General features: G+C 53.5%; 1 pseudogene; it reads right to left on the bottom strand.

Annotated features, from left to right (window-relative positions):
* Window positions 1-365: 365 nt before the first annotated feature.
* On the bottom strand, window positions 366-9,836 carry LOC115316849 (annotated as a pseudogene).
* Between the last annotated feature and the right edge of the window lie 8,355 nt (window positions 9,837-18,191).

The following is an 18,191-nucleotide window of genomic DNA, read 5'->3' as shown; positions in this document are numbered from 1 at the left end:
GGGAATAGACGAGGTAAAAGAGCCTGCGGAGGTATATCTGATAGCCGCTGTAATGGCGTGTAGTTCCGCCAAGCATGGGTATATGGGATGAAGAACGGCGGTGTGTGTTGTACTGAAATGATGATCTGTGACCGCTATGGCCATGCCAATATCAGTCGTACTGGCATCTGTGTAGAGGTATGTGCGATGAGGAGTGTGGGTGGTGTAACGTGTGGAAAAGGCAATACGTCGAGCGCGTCGTACTAAATTCAGCATCGGGCGCATGTGTCGAGGGAGTGGTGCTATGATAAGATGTGAAAGGGTCGTGGTGGGGAGAGCTGCTTCTTTCGGAGGTGGTGAGGATGAGACATTATGGCCCAGTTGAGTTAGTATGTGTCTTCCCTGGGGGGTGAAAGGAGGCGGATTTCCTGACGGCGTTTGTGGATAGCAACGAGCTGATCTACGGTATTGTGATAGCCCATATCGAGGAGGCGGTGGGTGCTAGTGGTGATGGGTTGGCCCATGGCGAGCGTGCCTTTACGAATGAGAGCATCTAGTTTAATTTTTTGTCTTCGTGTGAGTTTGGTGTACCGGAGGTGGTAGCGGAGGCGGGATATCAGTAAGGCGTCACTGAGCCTCATCATACTCCTTTCTTTAAGTCCGCGAGAGGAAGTGGAGACGAGGCGGAGCATGTTCAGAACCTGTTCGCCTTGTTTGAGGACATGATTAACCGTGGTTGAGCCACCGCCATCACGCTGGATGTGGAGTCCTAAAAGGCAGATGCTGTTAGTCTGTGGGATGGGGGTACCGTTTTGCTCAAGGTGAATCTGTGGCGGTTTCCAGCGCGGCCTGTGAACTAGAAGCAGTTCCGACTTAGTAGGAGTACATTGTAGGCCCATGTGGTTGGCGGCTTGTTGGATTCTGTTGAGTGCATGTTGTAGTGTATCCTGTATGTGTCCTATTGAGCACCGATTTATCTAGAGGGTGATATCGTCGGAGTATATAGTGAAGTGTATGTCTGGTATGGGAGCTAGCGCTCGATGTATATGGCACATGGCGAGATTGAAAAGAGTAGGTGAGAGTGCTGAGCCTTGTGGAATGCCGCGTTGGGAATAATCGAAGGTAGGGTATGTGATTCCACCTAAACTGAGGGAGTATGTGCGTCCGCGTAAGAAGCATTGGACATAATTGTAGAGCCTGGTGCCGCAACTGGTTGCCTAGAGCTCTTCCAGCGCACTGTCGTGATGGACGTTATCGAAAGCCTTGTGGAGGTCGATTGCGAGAATTGCCTCCAATTGGGCAGTGCTGGGAGTGGAGAATATTTCCTCCTGGAGTTGGAGGAGCGCGTCCTGAGTCGAGATGTGTTCCCGGTCGACAATGAGGGAGTGTGGAAGGTGTCCTGTATTGTCTAAGTGAGTGTAGAGTCGGCGACGGATGACTCTCTCCTTAAGCTTTTCCGCAGATGAGGTGAGCGATATGAGACGAAGGTTTTCAATATCGTGTTGTTTGCCCGGTTTGGGAATGAAGGTGATCATGGCCGTCTTCCACTCGTTTGGGAGTAAGCCAAAAAACCAGGACTCATTCATGACTGCGAGTAGCGCCTCGTAATCCTGATCTGTGAGGTTGCGCCGCTGCTGCGGTGCAATTCTGTCGGGTCCCGGAGCCAGGTTGACTCGGATTTCCGCTACTGCTTGTTTGAGTTCGGCGAGTGTGATGTCCTCCGACAATGAGTGGTCGTCAGGTTTGCGCCCGGCGTAGTCGCTGTACGCGGGCTGCATGGGAGTGATGATGTACTTGTCACGGAGAGCCTGAAGAAGCTGACCGGGTGTTGTATATTTATCGAGGAGTTTCTTCCACCATGATCGGTATACACTAGTGCCACTAATACGCTAGTTACACTAGCGCTCTTAACTGTCATTAAGCCAACAACAGCTGATCCTATCGCGATGGGCCGGGGTTACACAGCGGCCCCAACTCTCATTTAACCGCTAACGATAACTGAGTTGAACTGAGGGCCTACCGCATCGCAGTCCATGGCCAGCACCAGCGAGCACTTACTATTGAGGAAGATTGGGGAAGGTATCTGGAAAGCTTCGTAGCAGAAAATATTCTCGGAAGAGGTATGATTCGGAGCCAGAGCTGCCGCTAGAACGATCACGGCACGTCTCGAAAGCCAAATCTTCGCGGGGGCGGCCAGTGTAATGTCGGTGCCAAAAAGACTTTCGTTGTGTTTGCCTTACTTGAATTCGTGTAAAACGTTCTGAGTGTTTTTTGTACGCTGAAAAACTAAGTTTATTTTATTTTGTTTTAGGCGTTTATAATGAATTAAAAGTGCGCGTATAATTTATTGCCATCGCTATATAAAAACAAAAGATAATGTTACATCAGTTTTGATTTCGTTTTGATTTCAACTGTGTCCCTTGACGCGCGTCTCTAGTGGGGTTGTTAGGCCTACGTACCGCGTAACACGGGACAACTTATTAGTTGAGCTCAGTGACAGTTCGGAGATGTGAACGATCGTTGGCTTAATGACAATTAAAGGAGTGATGACACGTTTTTTTTTTCTTTTGCTAAATGCTACTTAGAATAACTTCCTAGCGTTAATAATCGAATAAACCTGCCTTAGCTTTTCTTTCTAGGCAATGACAATCGCCAAAAAAAGTCGAAAAATATTAGCATAGTTCATTCCCTCAACCCACAGCCAGGCCCACAGATAGGGAGCAGGCCAAAGCGGCCATTTGGCCTGCTCCCTATCAAATGCCGCTAACATTACTCACAGTCACGCGCTAAAATGGGCAAAATAGAAAACGCGTGCTCAGCTCCAGGCATTGTCAGAGTTCAGCTATTCTCATCACCGGAGTGGTTGGATGGAGACGAGCCACTACCCGAGTGTCCTCGAAGGCATTGATTGTTACGAGCCGAAGTCGAGTGCTCACGCAGTTCTCGTGTCCAATTCATGAGTCGCGCTAGACTGTCGTCAGGTGGGTGATTTTTATTTCACTATTACGTCATCAAGATTTGCCAAAGCAAAACTGAAATAAACTTAGTTCCCTTTTAATGTCGCAATTTCACCGCGACAAATAAGCTTTTTTATGGTATATTCGGCTCGTCACCTTCGAGCGCTCCAATCATCCGAGTCGGAGCTACCAGATCCCGAAGCGCCTTCGCATCGGAGCGAGATAATCGGCGCGCCCAGCCGAACGCTCCTAAACTTTTGGAAGCGGCAAGCCGAGCGGATAGAGGGTGGCCTGCGCCACTAGAGGACGTCGCGAGCCGCCCTCTAACGGACATTTTGCTTCTCGGATTCAAGGGGTTCAGCAGTATTCAGTCATCCATCCATCCGTCAATCCTTGAAAAATGGCAGCCGTCAACGCGGACGCTGATAAGGACATCGCAAGCCAGCCGTGACAAGCGGAAGTTCCTGCGAAACTATAAAAAAAGACAACATTACAGCTTGAAAACACTCGTACTTTTGTTTTTACCGCTTTGTCCGAGTAGGTTCGCACTATAGACACATAGGCCTTGACCTTGGGCATCGTACAAGGTTCGTAAAACAACTCGGCAAACTTCGCTTCGTAAACACGGCCCTCGTCGTCGTCGTCCGAGCTCCTGGTGTTGTCGCTGTCTGCTAGCTTCGCGAGCAGCACTGACGGTGCCACCACTAACATTAAACGTCTTCGTTTCAACGACATTTCACCTCAAATCGGGGAGCACAACACAACGGTGACGGCGTCGAGACTGACGGCTGTTTTTCGCAGACCTTTTTCTGCGGAGTAGCTGCGTTCTTGCCGTCCGCTTCCGACACAAAAGCGAAATGGCGGAATGGCTGGAGTCACGTGACCGGTCGGCAGCCAGATCTCTCGCGCGCTCCCACCCCCATGCCAGAGCGCCTCAAACCGCTCCGATTCGGAGGACGGCGAAAGTCGGAGCTTCGAGAGCGCTCCGAAAGAACCGGGCGAATATACTTGGAGCGTCTGGCATCGACTGGCCGAATGCACACCGGCTTTTCAGAGCTCTCCAAGAGGCTGAAAAGCGACCAGCGAATATACCATTAATCATGGCGGTCTGTGCGGGTATTCTTGGGCCTGACTAGGATCAGTAAGCCTCTGCCAAGTCAAACATTTCAACCCAATATCGTTTTATGACCCCTTTAAAGGGGCGGTGCAACGATTTTTGCATTTTGCGCCAATACCGCTTAGAACGGATCCCTGACGTTAATGACCTGTGAAATGCCCGTTCGTTTTTCACCGCACGCGATCGAAGTCGCTGGAAAAAAATAAAGAAAAACGAGCAGAGTTAATTCCCTCAACTCGCAGCCAGAACAAGCAGCCACGTGACCTGGAGCCGATTATATGCCGCCAATGTTGATCATAGCCATGCGCTGGGGTTGGCAATTGGCACAGGACACGCGCTGAGTTCCAGGCATTGTTATGATTCGGCTGTTGCCGTCATTGCAGCGATTGGACAGAAGACACTACCCGAACGCTTTTCGAGCTATCGATTATCACGAGCACAAATCGAGTGTCCACGCCATGCTCAGGTCCAATCTATGAGCCGCATTCAAATATCGTCACTGGGCGGTACTGCTACCGCCCAGCTACGTCATTAGGTTTTGCGAAGGAGAGATTGAATGAAAAATCAAGGTTTTGTCCTCGAAATTACAGCGCAACAAAGGAGTTTCTTGGTCAATGGCGTTGCGTGCGAGTATCCTTGAGTCCCACTAGTGCCAGTAAGCTCGTGTAAAGTGAAAAACATTCCAATTGAATATCATTGCACCGCCCCTTTAAGAGCGGTAGTGTGACTAAGGTAATAGATAGGTATGTCACTTGATGCCCTAGTGAAAAAGATGAATCTTGGTGTGTTTTTTTTTTTCGGTTTAGACTCCTTGATTTTATTACCACCTGTTTTCGTAACTCATCGTCAGTTCTATTTTTTTCATTAACCATTTCCAGAGATTGCGCCGACTGCCGACTGTTTTTCAAATCCTCATGGGGAAATCATTGCTGAACTTCGCTGAAGGCTTCATCTGGTCAGCAAAGAAATGCACTGTCTTATTATATCTTGTTGTGGGTATAATGAACATGTCCTGAACATGTTGCATGCAGTTGTAAATAAATAAAATTCTGGCTGCATATATACGACAGTCTATTAAAGGCCCAAAAAGGCTAAAAAAGGCCAGCGGCTTAATGAGATGACATAAATAGGCGTCTAAGCTCTAAGCGATAGATTTCGCCACTGCAACGGGGAAACAGTACAGAATATCCTCATAGAGTGGACTATATGTCTGTCTGGTTATTTAACCAAATAGAGATGACTGATCTCTAAATGAGGTATTTGGCGAGTGCGGTATGATTTTTCACCGGGGGTCTTTAGCGTGATTACGGAGTAATGATTACACGAGTGCAACTAGACTGAAATGAAAATGGCGTCGTAAATGATTTAAAGGCCGAAAGCAATTTTCGTTTCCCACTTCTTCCTCACGTCCTCCGCTCCATCTTTCTACCCTTATCACCGTTGCCTGTCCCCCCCCCCCCCCCCCCCCCCCTGTATCGGTGCTCGGTGGCACCCGAAAGAAATGCAACTGACTCCGTGTCACGGCCACGGTGCTCCCGGCAAACCAAACAGAATGTTTATTCCCTCGTGGCCCTGCACAAGTCACGGGCCCCACGGCACGCGCGTGCGTACCTCGCTTATAGAAAGCGGTAAGTTCAAAAGAGGCTCACGCCACATCTCCCTCTGGGGATAAATAAAAGTTTCGAGTAGTCTGTAGTTATTCACCAAACCGCTGGGGGGCAAACACTTTTCTTCCAGCCTTCGTCACTGCCACGGGAACTCTGCAGTCTTTCGTCGATGACTGAGACTGCGAAGCCTGCTGCAATGTTGGTGTATGCTCCATGACGTCTTCCCCGGGTAAAGCAGGTCCATCAGGAGCGGTCGTGTTGGCTGGCCACAATACCAGCTCGTCGCGTTGACCAGAATGAGCCGGAATTCTGTTGAGGGCTCTTCGGTTGCGACGGACGTCCCCTCTTGTGGTTCTGACCTAGTAAGATCTTGGCGTGTCCGCTTGACGGAGGACCTCCCCTGGGCACTTGAGGTCCTTCAACTACACAGTCGATCCGGGACTCAGTTTGGGTAGCCGTGAAGCTGCATGTCGGCGGTCGAAGTGTGCCCGTTGGCGCTCTTTGACTTGACGGTCGCGTCTAGTCGCGACGTTGTCGTTGACTTGGCCGGGAGTCAGAAGAGCTGGGTACACCGGGATCCGCGCCCGCAGACGTCACCCCATGAGGAGTTCGGATTGAGTCCGCCCTGTCGGACCCGGGGTATCCCGGTACGCAAGTAGAGCTAAGTACGGGTCCTCTGCTTTCTCAAGCAGATTCTCCATGGTCTGCACGGTGCGCTCGGCCTCTCCATTCGCCCGAGGATGACGAGGGCTGCTGGTAGTGTGCTGGAAACCGTAGTTCCGGGCAAAGTCTGCGAAAGCATCACATGAGAACTGTGGTTCATTGTCGCTTACTACCGTTGCAGGTATCCCATGGCGGGCGAATATGCTCCTTAGACGTTCGATGACGGCCTCCGCTTTCGTTGACGATAGATAGGCGATCTCGGGAAAGCGAGACCTGTAGTCAACGCAGAGCAAATACTCCTTGCCTCGTAGGTGAAACAGGTCCAGCCCAACCATTTGCCATGGCAGAGATGGCGTCACCGTTGCCATGAGAGGCTCGGCGTTTTGTTGACGTACATTTGTGCATACAACACAGTTATTGACAACCCTTCTCACCTCGGACGACAAGCCTGGCCACCAGAGAGCTTCTTTCACGCGCTGCCTGCACCGTCCGATTCCCTGATGTCCCTCGTGGAGTCGATTCAGCATCTCCTTTCTGAGGGAGCCAGGAATAAGGAGGCGGGTTCCGTAGAGCAGAAAGCCTTCGCAGTGGGACAGGCTTCCTCTGCACTTCAAAAAGGGCAGTACAGTGCTCAGTGGCACCCGAAAGAAATGCGACGGACTCCGTCTCACGTCGAACCAAAAAGAATGTTTATTCCCTCGTGGCCCTGCACGAGTCACGGGCCCCACGGCACGCGCGTGCGTGCCTCGCTTATAGAAAGCGGGAAGTTCAAAAGAGGCTCAGGCCACATCTCCCTCTGGGGATAAATAAAAGTTTCGAGAGTCTGTAGTTATTCACCTAACCGCTGGGGGGCAAACACTTTTCTTCCAGCCTTCGTCACTGCCAAAAGGGCGACACGTCGAGAGTAAGTCTTGACTTTGATGGCCATCCGTTTATGCAGTACTCCCGCAGCATCTGGCAAACTTTGTCTTTCTCCTGGGCTCCTTTGACTGGATGCAGAGTGCTGCTTCGGAGTCCCATCACTGCTCCAACAGTGAATGACTGAACCTCAGCCCAGGTCAGTGTCTCCGCTGGCTTTTCCTCACCCACCGGAGCCCTTGATAGAGTATCAGCCGTCGCGATGCTTTTGCCAGGAACATACTGCATTCTGTAGCTGAACCGCATCAGACGCATGCGGAAGCGCTGGATACGAGGATGGAGCACATTCAGTGCCGAATTTCCCAAGAGCGTCAGCAAAGGTCTGGAATGTTGCTGTTAGGCCCCGCAAAAAGTCTTGAAATCGCTCTGCTCCCCAGGTCAAAGCCAATGCTTCTTTTTCCACCTGAGCGTATCGGGCTTCAGTCGGGGTAAGGGACCTTGATGCGAAGGCCACAGCTCTTTCCTTCCCATCCGGCTGGACCTGAATCAAGACTGCTCCTAATCCGTGTGAAGACGCATTCGCCGAGAGTATTGTAAGATACGACGGATTGTAGTGAGCCATGCAAGAATCTGAACGCAGAAGATCCTTGACGCCTTGCAGAGCGGCTGCTTGTGGGAGACCCCAGGTCCACTCCGACGTTTTTCGAAGCAGGTCTCTGAGCGGCGCCGTAATTTGTGCCAAGTTCGGAAGAAACCTTGCCAGGTGGTTCGCCATTCCAAGGATCCGACGGACGCCGGCAGGATCCTCTGGAGCCGGAAGATCTCTGATTGCCTTGACCTTTGCTGGGTCCGGTCGAACACCGTGGCAGGATATGATACATCCAAGGAAGGTAACTTCCCTTGTGCTGAAGACACACTTGGCTTTGTTGGGGGTGACTCCAGTTTGCTCTAGGCGCTTGAAAGTCTTGTGCAGATTTGCATCATGCTCAGCTTGGTCCTTGCCGAAGACAAGTATATCATCCATGAGGTTGAGAACTCCGGGCAGTCCGCTCAAGATCTCCGACATGCGTTTTTGGAAATATTCTGGAGCTGACATTATCCCAAAAGGTAGTCGCGTGAAGCAAAAACGGCCAATTGGGGTGATGAATGTGGTCAGCTCTTGGCACGAGGGAGAGAGACGGATTTGATGGAACCCGGAATTAGCATCCAACTTCGAAAACACTACCGCCCGCTCCCAGCTGGCCAAGCGTTTCTTCCAGAGTTGGAAGGACATAGCGCTCTCGTCGGACGGAGGTGTTGAGGTGAGTGAAGTCAATGCACATCCTTACTTCTCCGGAAGGCTTCAGGACTAAAACAATCCCGGCACACCAGTCGGTTGGACCTTCAACTGGGCGAATGACACCCAGATCCACCATCTTTCTGAACCATGTTGAAATAACCTGAGACTGGGGTAGAGAAGAAGCATCAAAGCGTAGAAGGGACAGAAAATAGACAGGACGACGTCTTCTCTACCCCAGTCTCAGGTTATTTCAACACGGTTAATATTCACCAGCTCGCCTGCACCCTTACGATTTTTTCTATCATCTTTCTGAGTTCTTGAACGACAGCATCTCTCAGAGGGATGGTCACGCGACGTGCGACGCTCAGCGAGTAAGGCACCGCCGCTGGGTCTAGTCGGATGGTGTACTCTCCTGGAAGTGTCCCAAGGCCGCTGAAGAGTCTATCAAAGCGCTTCTCGAGGCGTTCGGTGCTGCAGAGAAACTTCACGAGTCCTAAGTTCTCTATGGCAGGCAATCCAAGAAAGACAGTGCGAAGTTGTTGTACGACGTAAACCTCTTGCATTGTGGACTTGTCCTTCCATCTCATGACAGCGCCAAACTTCCCCTACACCTTCAGGGCATGTCCACTGGGCCCCGAAAGGACCTCTTCTGCTGAGCGTATTCCAGAAGACAGTATTCCCGAAAATGTATCTGGGACCGCTGAGTCCTCTGCACCGGTGTCGATTTTTGCAGTCAGCGAAACGTTGTTCACGGTTATCGTCACGAACTTGGCGTCTGGACGTTTACCCCGACGGCGGCGAGAAAAACCGTCGTTGTTGAATTCTGCTCCACTGAGGAAATGCCTTTGGTTCCTCCAGGCATTTTCTTGCAGACACGTGCGTAATGACTCTTGGTCTTGCATCGAGCGCACTTTTCGGCTCGCGCAGGGCACTCAGAACGAGCGTGACGTAATCCTCCGCAATAACCGCACGTGGAGCTTGGTTGTTTTGCTTTTGAGGTTCGCTTCGCATTCGAAGAAGATGGAGCGCTGCGGGGCTTAGATGACGAGTCTTTCGCCACTGCGTCCAAGTCTGCGTCTTCAGTCTTGACAGGCGCTTGCGCTTCAGTCTCTCAACAACTGCTGCTGCTTGTGAACAGACTCTTTCTGTCGAGCCTTGGCAAGCGCGGAAGTTAGAGTGAGCGCAGCGTCTAACTGAAGAGCTTCCGAGAGTGACTTGTCTCGCAGCCCAAGAACGAAACGGTCACGAATCAGGCGGTCACGCAGGCTTCCGTAGTCGCATCGGTCCTCCATGTTGTATAGCACGATTACGTATTGGTCCACTGTTTCAGTGGGCCCCTGCTCCCGTCTGTTAAAACATGCAGACTCGTATACTACGTTCCTGACTTGAATGAAGTGACCGTCGAACCTCTCTTTCACGGTGTCGTACTTCCTGGCGACGGCGTCAGATAACCCGAAGGTGTTGAAAATTTGCCTAGCCTGGCGACCCATGACATAGAGAAGCGTTCGTACCTGAGTTTCCTCGTTCTGTGCGACCGGTCCGGTTGCGTGACGAAAATCGTCGAACTCGGCGATCCACGCCGGCCACTCCGAAGCGTTCCCAAGGTGGAAGGGTTCAGGCGGCCTGAGGGCGAGTCCGGTGGCGACGCTTGCCCGATCCATGACTCGGTGCGGTCCGCAACCGCAAGGCGACGCCCGGAGCATCAGAGGCGGCGGGACCCCAATTCTGACACCATGTATCGGTGCTCGGTGGCACCCGAAAGAAATGCGACTGACTCCGTGTCATGGCCATGGTGCTCACGGCAAACCAAAAAGAATGTTTATTCCCTCGTGGCCCTGCACAAGTCACGGGCCTCACGGCACGCGCGTGCGTGCCTCGCTTATAGAAAGCGGGAATGTAGGGATGGCCGAAGGGGCTTAGCGGAAAGAGCTCGGGGAATCGGCGGCGCGATCACCCGAAGCGTCCTTCGGAGGCGCCCGATGTCTTGACTTTCCCTTTGGCGGCAAGCGGAGGCCAGCTCCCGAAAGTGGAAGCAGAGTTCCCCGCGTGGGAAGTAAACATACCTCTGTTCGCGGGTGGTCGCCCTTGCCGCCGCGGTAATTGGGGAGGCGACCTTGTCAGGGCCATATCGGCGACTTTGGGGGAGAGAGGGAGGTCCGGCCTCCCTTCGGAATGTCGGTGCGCCTTTTTGGAGAAATTGAGTCTGAACGAGCCCGTGCGCGGAGCAAGACGTTATTCTCCCGCGGTCCCGAGGGCTCCGCGTATTCTGTCTCGCGAGACAGAGACCTTGCCGTGCGCGGCAAGGGACTTGGCGCTGAGGCGCCATTGTTGGCGCTGGGTTGCCGCGAGCGGCATCAGCAGCGCGACGCTTTCCTGTTGTGTTTTGTAAAAAGTTGTTCATAATCTGCAAATATATATTTATTTACTCTACCACCGAGTCCTGAGCATCCCTGAAGCCACCGGAAAGAAGCCACGCTCCAGCCAGCGCAGCACTCCATGATCGACGAGAAACATTACTAGCGCAGTTTTCGGGGGGACGTGTAGGGATGGCCGAAGGGGCTTAGCCGAAAGAGCTCGGGGAATTGGCGGCGCGGTCACCCGAAGCGTCCTTCGGAGGCGCCCAATGTCTTGTCTTTCCCTTTGGCGGCAAGCGGCGGCCAGCTCCCGAAAGTGGAAGCAGATTTCCCCGCGTGGGAAGTAAACGAAACCTTCCAGGCGGGAGTGGGTGGTCGCCCTTGCCGCCGTGGTAATTGGGGAAGCGACCTTGTCTGGGCCATGTCGGCGATTCCGCGGAGAGAGGGAGATCCGGCCTCTCTTCGGAATGTCGGCGTGTCTCTTTTTGGAAAAATTGAGTCTGAACGAGCCCGTGCGCGGAGCAAGACGTTATTCTCCCGCGGTCCCGAGGGCTCCGCGTACTTTGTCCTGCGGGGCAAAGAACTTGCCGCGGCAACGGATTTGGCGCTGAGGCGCCATTGTTGGCGTTGGCCTGTCGCGAGCGACAGTACGCCAAGCGCGACGCTTTCCTGTTGTGTTTTGTAAAAAGTTGTTCATAATCTGTAAATATATATTTATCTATCCAACCTCCGAGTCGTGAACGTCACTGAAGCCACCGGGAACGAGCCACCCACCAGCCAGCGCAGCACCCCACGATAGACAAGAAACATTACTGGCGCAGTCGACGGGGATCGTGGACGTCGTCGGCCACTTCGACAACATCGTGTGCCAGGAAGACGACGAGGCCGGTGCTGGCGCGGAGTGTGGCGGTGTCCATCGGCAGCAGCCCATGACCAGTCGAGACGACCAGCAGCCTGGCACAACGAGGCACGGCTACGAGTACGCCTGTGGCCGACAGCGGCGAAAGCCGAGAAGCGGACGTCGCGTGGGGCGATCGGCGCCGGTGACCTGCGGGTTCGACGCCATCGTCAACTGCCGTAGGCCTGGGGCCTTCGACGGCGACAACAAATTCAGGCAAGCGAACGTCACCGGCTGCAATCGACGCCAGTGACCTGCGGGTTTGGCGACACCCGACGCCTGCAGCGGTGACAGCCTGGTCTCACAGAACGGACTCTGCGTGCGCTGATCGACGCCGGGAACTCGCGAGTTCGACGGCGTCAACGACTTTCGTGGGCTCTACAGCACCGCCAGGTACGTGGTCGCTTTCCCTTTCGTCGCCGGCTGACACCCGCGTGCTTAGCTGCATGGCGAAGTGTAACTTGCATGGGAGGGGGAGCCCTAGTGACGGAGGCGACAAGAGGTCGGATGGGGAAGCAGTTCCGTTTAGCGTTCGGCTGGCCCTTGCGAGGGAAAAGACAAAGGAGCTAGAGCGGCAGGTTCGAGTGGCAGAACTCCGGGCGGAGGAGCGGAGAGCGAGAGCGCGGCTCCTAGGGCAGCGCCGTGAAGAGGCGCAGTATCGGGCAGCGGAAGACACGGCGCCCGAGGCTCGCTATGTGAGGGGGACAGAACCGGACGGGCGAGGCGACCAGGAGGCAGCCGTGGAGTCCGGGGCCGATCGTGTCGTTCAGGAACCGGACACTTCGGTGGGGTCCAACGCCGATCGCGCTCTCCAAGAAGTGGGCTTTGAGACCGATCGAGCCGTACCGGTACCGCAGACTACCGTGGGGCCCCAGGCCGGTCATACCGTGCTGGGACCGGAGACTGCCGGGGCGTCTGACGCCGATCGCGCTCTCCAGGAAGCGGACACTGTCGGGTTCGAGGCCGATCGTGCCGTACTGGGACCGCAGACTGCTGGGGGGTTCGACGCCGATCGCGCTGTCCAGGAACCGGACACTGTCGTAAAGTTCAAGGCCGATCGTGCCGTATTGAGACCGGAGACTACCGTGGGGTCTGAGGCCGATCGGGCCGCTTGCGAACCAGGGTTTTCCTGCGTCCGGGCAGCTGGAAGGGAGGAGCTCCCGGAGAACCAGGGGTCGGGCCCGGCACTGGGGAGGCTGGTAGATGCCGATGTCGCGAGGGCGGCTACTGCAGTTGTTTAGATTGGACTTCGGTGTCCCCACGACGGGCCTTGTGGTGAGGGTGCGACACCGTGGGTGCCACCAAGTGGGCGGCGCGGGGAGGTGCACGTGCAGAAGCACGAATCGCCGTGGGGCGGCAATGTTGGAGCGGGGACGGCGATGGCGCGCCATGGGCGCAGAGTTGGTCCTTCCTCTGAACGAGCCGACTGCGAAGCGAGTACCGAACGCGGTTCCGTGGAGAGGCCGAGCCGAGCACGCCTTCGTGGGCCTAATGAAGCTTCGGCGAGCTACACTGTCCTCGTGACACTCGACACAGGTGCCCGAGTAAGGGGTGATTGTATGGCGGCAAGGGAGCGCTTTGTCGCGCTCATGCACGTGGTGTCAGCGGGCGTGCATGTGGGGAAGCGATCATTGCCGTGGCCCTTGCGAGGTGCCATTGAACTCACACTTGCTGTGTAGTGTTTGCCGCGCTTTTAGAGTTTTGTTGTCCTTTTGTTTACGGCAACGCTTGCAGCGTTCTTGGTGTCGCTAGAGTCTAGCTGAGTGTGTGATCAAGGTTTTGTCTCCACAAGCAGAAATAAGTGTTCTCCCTGTTTTAATTTTCATTTAGCAATTGGTGCTAGAGGTGCCTGGCTTGATTATTTCCAGCCATGCGTTTTGTTGTTTTTATTTTTCGCTCGAGTTTAAGCGGTTTGTTTTTGTGTTCTTGTTGGAGTTTCGGCCATCCTATTTTTGTAACTGCTGGCTAGTCCAGAAGTCCTAGCGCAGTTTTCGGGGGGACGTGTAGGGATGGCCGAAGGGAGTTAGCCGAAAGAGCTCGGGGAATTGGCGGCGCGGTCACCCGAAGCGTCCTTCGGAGGCGCCCGATGTCTCACGTTTTCCCTGTGGCGGCAAGCGGCGGCCAGCTCCCGAAAGTGGAAGCAGATTTCCCCGCGTGGAAAGTAAACGAAACCTTCTAGGCGGGAGTGGGTGGTCGCCCTTGCCGCCGTGGTAATTGGGGAAGCGACCTTGTCAGGGCCATGTCGGCGACTTTGGGGGAGAGAGGGAGGTCCGGCCTCCCTCCGGAATGTCGGTGCGCCTTTTCGGGAAAGTTGAGTCTGAACGAGCCCGTGCGCGGAGCAAGACGTTATTCTCCCGCGGTCCCGAGGGCTCCGCGTATTCTGTCTCGCGAGACAGAGGCCTTGCCGTGCGCGCAAGGAACTTGGCGCCGAGGCGCCATTGTTGGCGTTGGGTTGCCGCGAGCGGCATCAGCAGCGCGACGCTTTCCTGTTGTGTTTTGTAAAAAGTTGTTCATAATCTGTAAATATATATTTATCTATCCAACCTCCGAGTCGTGAACGTCACTGAAGCCACCGGGAACGAGCCACCCACCAGCCAGCGCAGCACCCCACGATAGACAAGAAACATTACTGGCGCAGTCGACAGGATCGTGGACGTCGTCGGCCACTTCGACAACATCGTGTGCCAGGAAGACGACGAGGCCGGTGCTGGCGCGGAGTGGGAAGTTCAAAAGAGGCTCACGCCACACCCCCCTCGTCCTCTAACCGAGAGCCCAACCCCCGCTCCGCTAAGCCTCGGCGGCTAAGCCATAGACTACAACTACAGGGTGAAGCAAGGAGACGGTAGGCTCTTTAAATCGAGCGGAAAATTCGGTTTCTTAACCTATCGCGCTACGGCTTTGTGCAGCGTTGCCCACAGATGGTGCATTTTTTTTTTTTGTAAAATTTGCGAAGAGCGAACTTATCTGAGGAAAAAGTAAAGAGAGACAAAGGCTTAGCTCCTATGGAAACGCAGCGACGCCACCGGTCTGCAAACAACGCGGCGCCGTTTCACACGGGAGACAAGAGTTGGCGCAACAAACGCCGCCAACGAACGAGCATACGGTGCCGAGAGCAGGTCTTTTTAGCAGACGATCTTTTCGACTCAAAAGCGGCGCGCGTTCCGCAGGCGGCGACAGTCGCAGAAGCAAAAAAGACGGGCGCTGTAACAGCAAGGACTCTGCTAAGGAGGCCGGCTCTCGGCGTCGTCTGCTCGTTCGTTGGCGGCAGTTGGCGTCGCGACCGCTTGCGCCATCTCTTGTCTCCCGCGCGAAACGGCGCCGTGTTGTTTGCAGACCGGTGGCTTCACTGCGTTTCCATAGGAGCTAAGCCTTTTTCTTTCTTTACTTTTTCCTCAGGTAAGTTCGCTCTTTGCAAATTTTACAAGAATAATGCACCATCTGTGGGCAACGCTGCACAAAGTCTTGGCGCGATAGGTTAAGAAACCGAATTTTCCGGTCGATTTGAAGAACCTGCCGTCTCCTTGTTTCATCCTGTAAAAAAAGAAACGGGATTACGATACAAAAGAGCACCTCCTGCATAACTGACAAGTCACCTTCAGTCCGTGAATTACAATGCCCCTTGCGTCAGTGTAGGTTTTTAGTCAGCCTGGCGTGCACTGATATTTCTTTACATGTTCCCCTTGAGTTTTTTGTGTGTATGTGTTTTTTTTTGGGGGGGAGAGGAAAAAAAAGGGGGGGGGGGAGGCGACGTTGCTAAGAGCGATTGGATTCCGTACTTTGCTTTTTAGTCCTTCATTTCGTTTTGTCGTGGATATATCCACGATGTTGGAAAATATCTCCTGGGCGGGAACGCGACAGAACAGCACATGACAAAACAGCACGCGACAAAACAGCACGGTCAAAACAGCACGCGTCAAAACAGCACAGCGTCGAAACAGCACGGCGACAAAACAGCACGCGTCAAAATAGCACGCGACAAAACAGCACGGCGCCAATTGCCGCGAGCGCAAAAAAATTGGGTTGTGTGTGTGTTTATGCAGCCTAGAACTTGGTCTGCCTCACAGGGGCGACGAGTCTCCCAGCTGTAGATGAGAAATTTAGCCAGTGCGGTACAGCCGCTAGCCTGGGGTCTTTAACGTGCATCACGCAGTTGTGATACACGACCGCACGCCGGTACGATGCTCATCCAGATCGAAACGGGCAGGGGTGGGGCTCGAACCCAGGATCCCTGGGTTCTGCAGCGCGAGCTTTCGCTCCACGTGCTCCGAGCTGGTGTGGTGGTGGAAAACCTCTTTATTGGTCCTGCGAAAACCCCTACCCCTCCGTCACCCCTTCACCAACACACCTACGCACAGTCTGCCGGTGAAGCAAGCGCCGGGTTCGTGTGCGCTAGACCACTCGGCCACCGATCCCCCCAACCGCCGCGAGCGCAGCTGACCAAGTAGGCAGCGCACTCGTAGCCCAACCACTGATCTAGTAGGCTGGATCGCGGACCGCGGCCTCGACATTTGGGGCCGAGTGTCGCCACCAGCGGCCATTGATTGACGCCATCAAATGCATGGGCCTCTATGGGAAGAACGAGAAAAAGTGTCGTTTCCCCCGTTTCTAAGCTGTTGTCGGCACTGAAACTTTTTGGATGCTTTTCGGTAAGCCTGTCAAATATCATGTGTACAAACAATAAAAGTGACAGCCCTCACAATTCTTATAAATAAATGTGTTTTGGTCGAGAGTGACTCCGCTGGGCGAGGAATGTAGTGTAGCTCAATGAGGCGAGAGTTACTTAGAGTGACCGGGGCGGTGGCGGTTTCGTTAAGTTGGGATTAGAGGACGACAAGCGACGAAGGCTTTGCTACGCGGAATTCGCTCACTCCCGGAAAGCCGCTGTCGAGATGAAACTTCTTTGTCATTCATCAACTTCTGGGCTTCCCCGAGGAAGGTCTCATTGACGGCAAGTTCCTTGGTTTACTCCACTACGAGAGCAAGCTTGCCAGCTCAACCATAGGTGCTCCGGTACGTTTAGTCTTTATAATCGGTGTTTGAACGTTTGACAAATACCCATTCGATCTTGAAACACCCGACATAAGGATCGCAGCACACCATAAAATACACACCTCCGAGCACAGAGTACATGCTTCAATATTCTTACATTTGTGCGTTTCTCACATAGACTTGCGTGTATTGCCTGGCGTCAAGAAACGGCCACCGGCGGCGGCACCGACGGACCCCCGATTCGCGATCCAGCCTACTTCAATAGAGATCAGTGGGGCTAACGGTTATCGCGCGTGCCTTCCACGCAGAAAGCCAAGATTCAATTCCTGGCCGCGGGTACGCATTTTTGTTGACGCTAGTGTCTGGTAAATTCGAGAACCGTTTTGCTGATTCGAGGTTAGAATGTTCTACACGCCGAACCTTCTACGCCGATTGCTCCAAAAGCCCACGCGTGTGCAAAAGGGGCTCTGCGTGGCAAGCCGGAGTCAGTCTCGCCCCATAGCTCGATCCTGCTGTTTCACCGACATCGACGCCTGCGACGCTATACTCTGTTTCACCTTATGATGTACCGCAGGGAAGGCTACAAGCGCGAGCTCCTTGTTCTAGGGCACATCTCGGAGGCACAAGCTCTCGTGCGTTAAGAGCAGCTCCCCACGCTATGAGCTCGCGCGTCTAGCCTTCTCTGCGGTACAACATAAGGTGAAACAGAGTATGGGCTTTCTTTCTCTCTGTTGTTGTGGGCACAAGTTCGCCCCATTAAATGTTTCATTTCTTCAGTTTTTCGCCGCCTCATCATTTGTCCTTCGTGACAATATCGTAGACAACACGTAGATTTCCTTTTGTTCATGCTTAACTTTGTTTTGTTAGTTTTTTTACAGGTTTTTGGGGACACTTCTTAAAACGCCATTGGGCGCAAAAAAAAAAGAAGAAAAGGGCAGAGAGAAGGGTTTATTAAGGAAGGACAGAGAGGTTAACCTGAACGTAGGTTCTGGTTGGCTACTCTGTACTGGGGAGAAGGGGGAGGGGGAAGAAAAGGTAGGACGATGAGGAAGAAAGATGAGGTGAAGTTGTCAATGAGGGTGAGCAATGGTACAAATGTTCAAAATCTCACAGGCATTTTTAAGCACCCTACAAAGTGTCTGATAATTCCGTGTTCGTGAGGAACATTACCAAGGCCTTCGTGGCCTTCATGAATTGGTCAGTTGTGTCCCAGGCACCAAGCACTTTTGATGGGCAGGAAGGCCGCGAGTCCAACGCCATTAATGTCTGTTCCAGCACTTGTCGATCCCCTTCGAATTTATCACATTCACACAGGATATGTTAAATTGTCCCTTCAACTTCGCAGCTTGGACAGTTCGAGGAATCTCTCCTTTGAATCCGATAAAGGAACTGCGGTGTATATGCCACACCAAGCCTTAGTCGGTGCAGGACCGCCTCTAGCTGTCTTGAAAGTCCAGATGGAACGCGGAATGCAAGTTGGGGATCAAGGG

The sequence above is a fragment of the Ixodes scapularis genome, unplaced genomic scaffold (assembly GCF_016920785.2).
Source record: "Ixodes scapularis isolate PalLabHiFi unplaced genomic scaffold, ASM1692078v2 PGA_scaffold12__126_contigs__length_90152505, whole genome shotgun sequence".
NCBI classification, from domain to species: domain Eukaryota; kingdom Metazoa; phylum Arthropoda; class Arachnida; order Ixodida; family Ixodidae; genus Ixodes; species Ixodes scapularis.
This window is presented reverse-complemented; position numbering and strand designations above follow the sequence as displayed.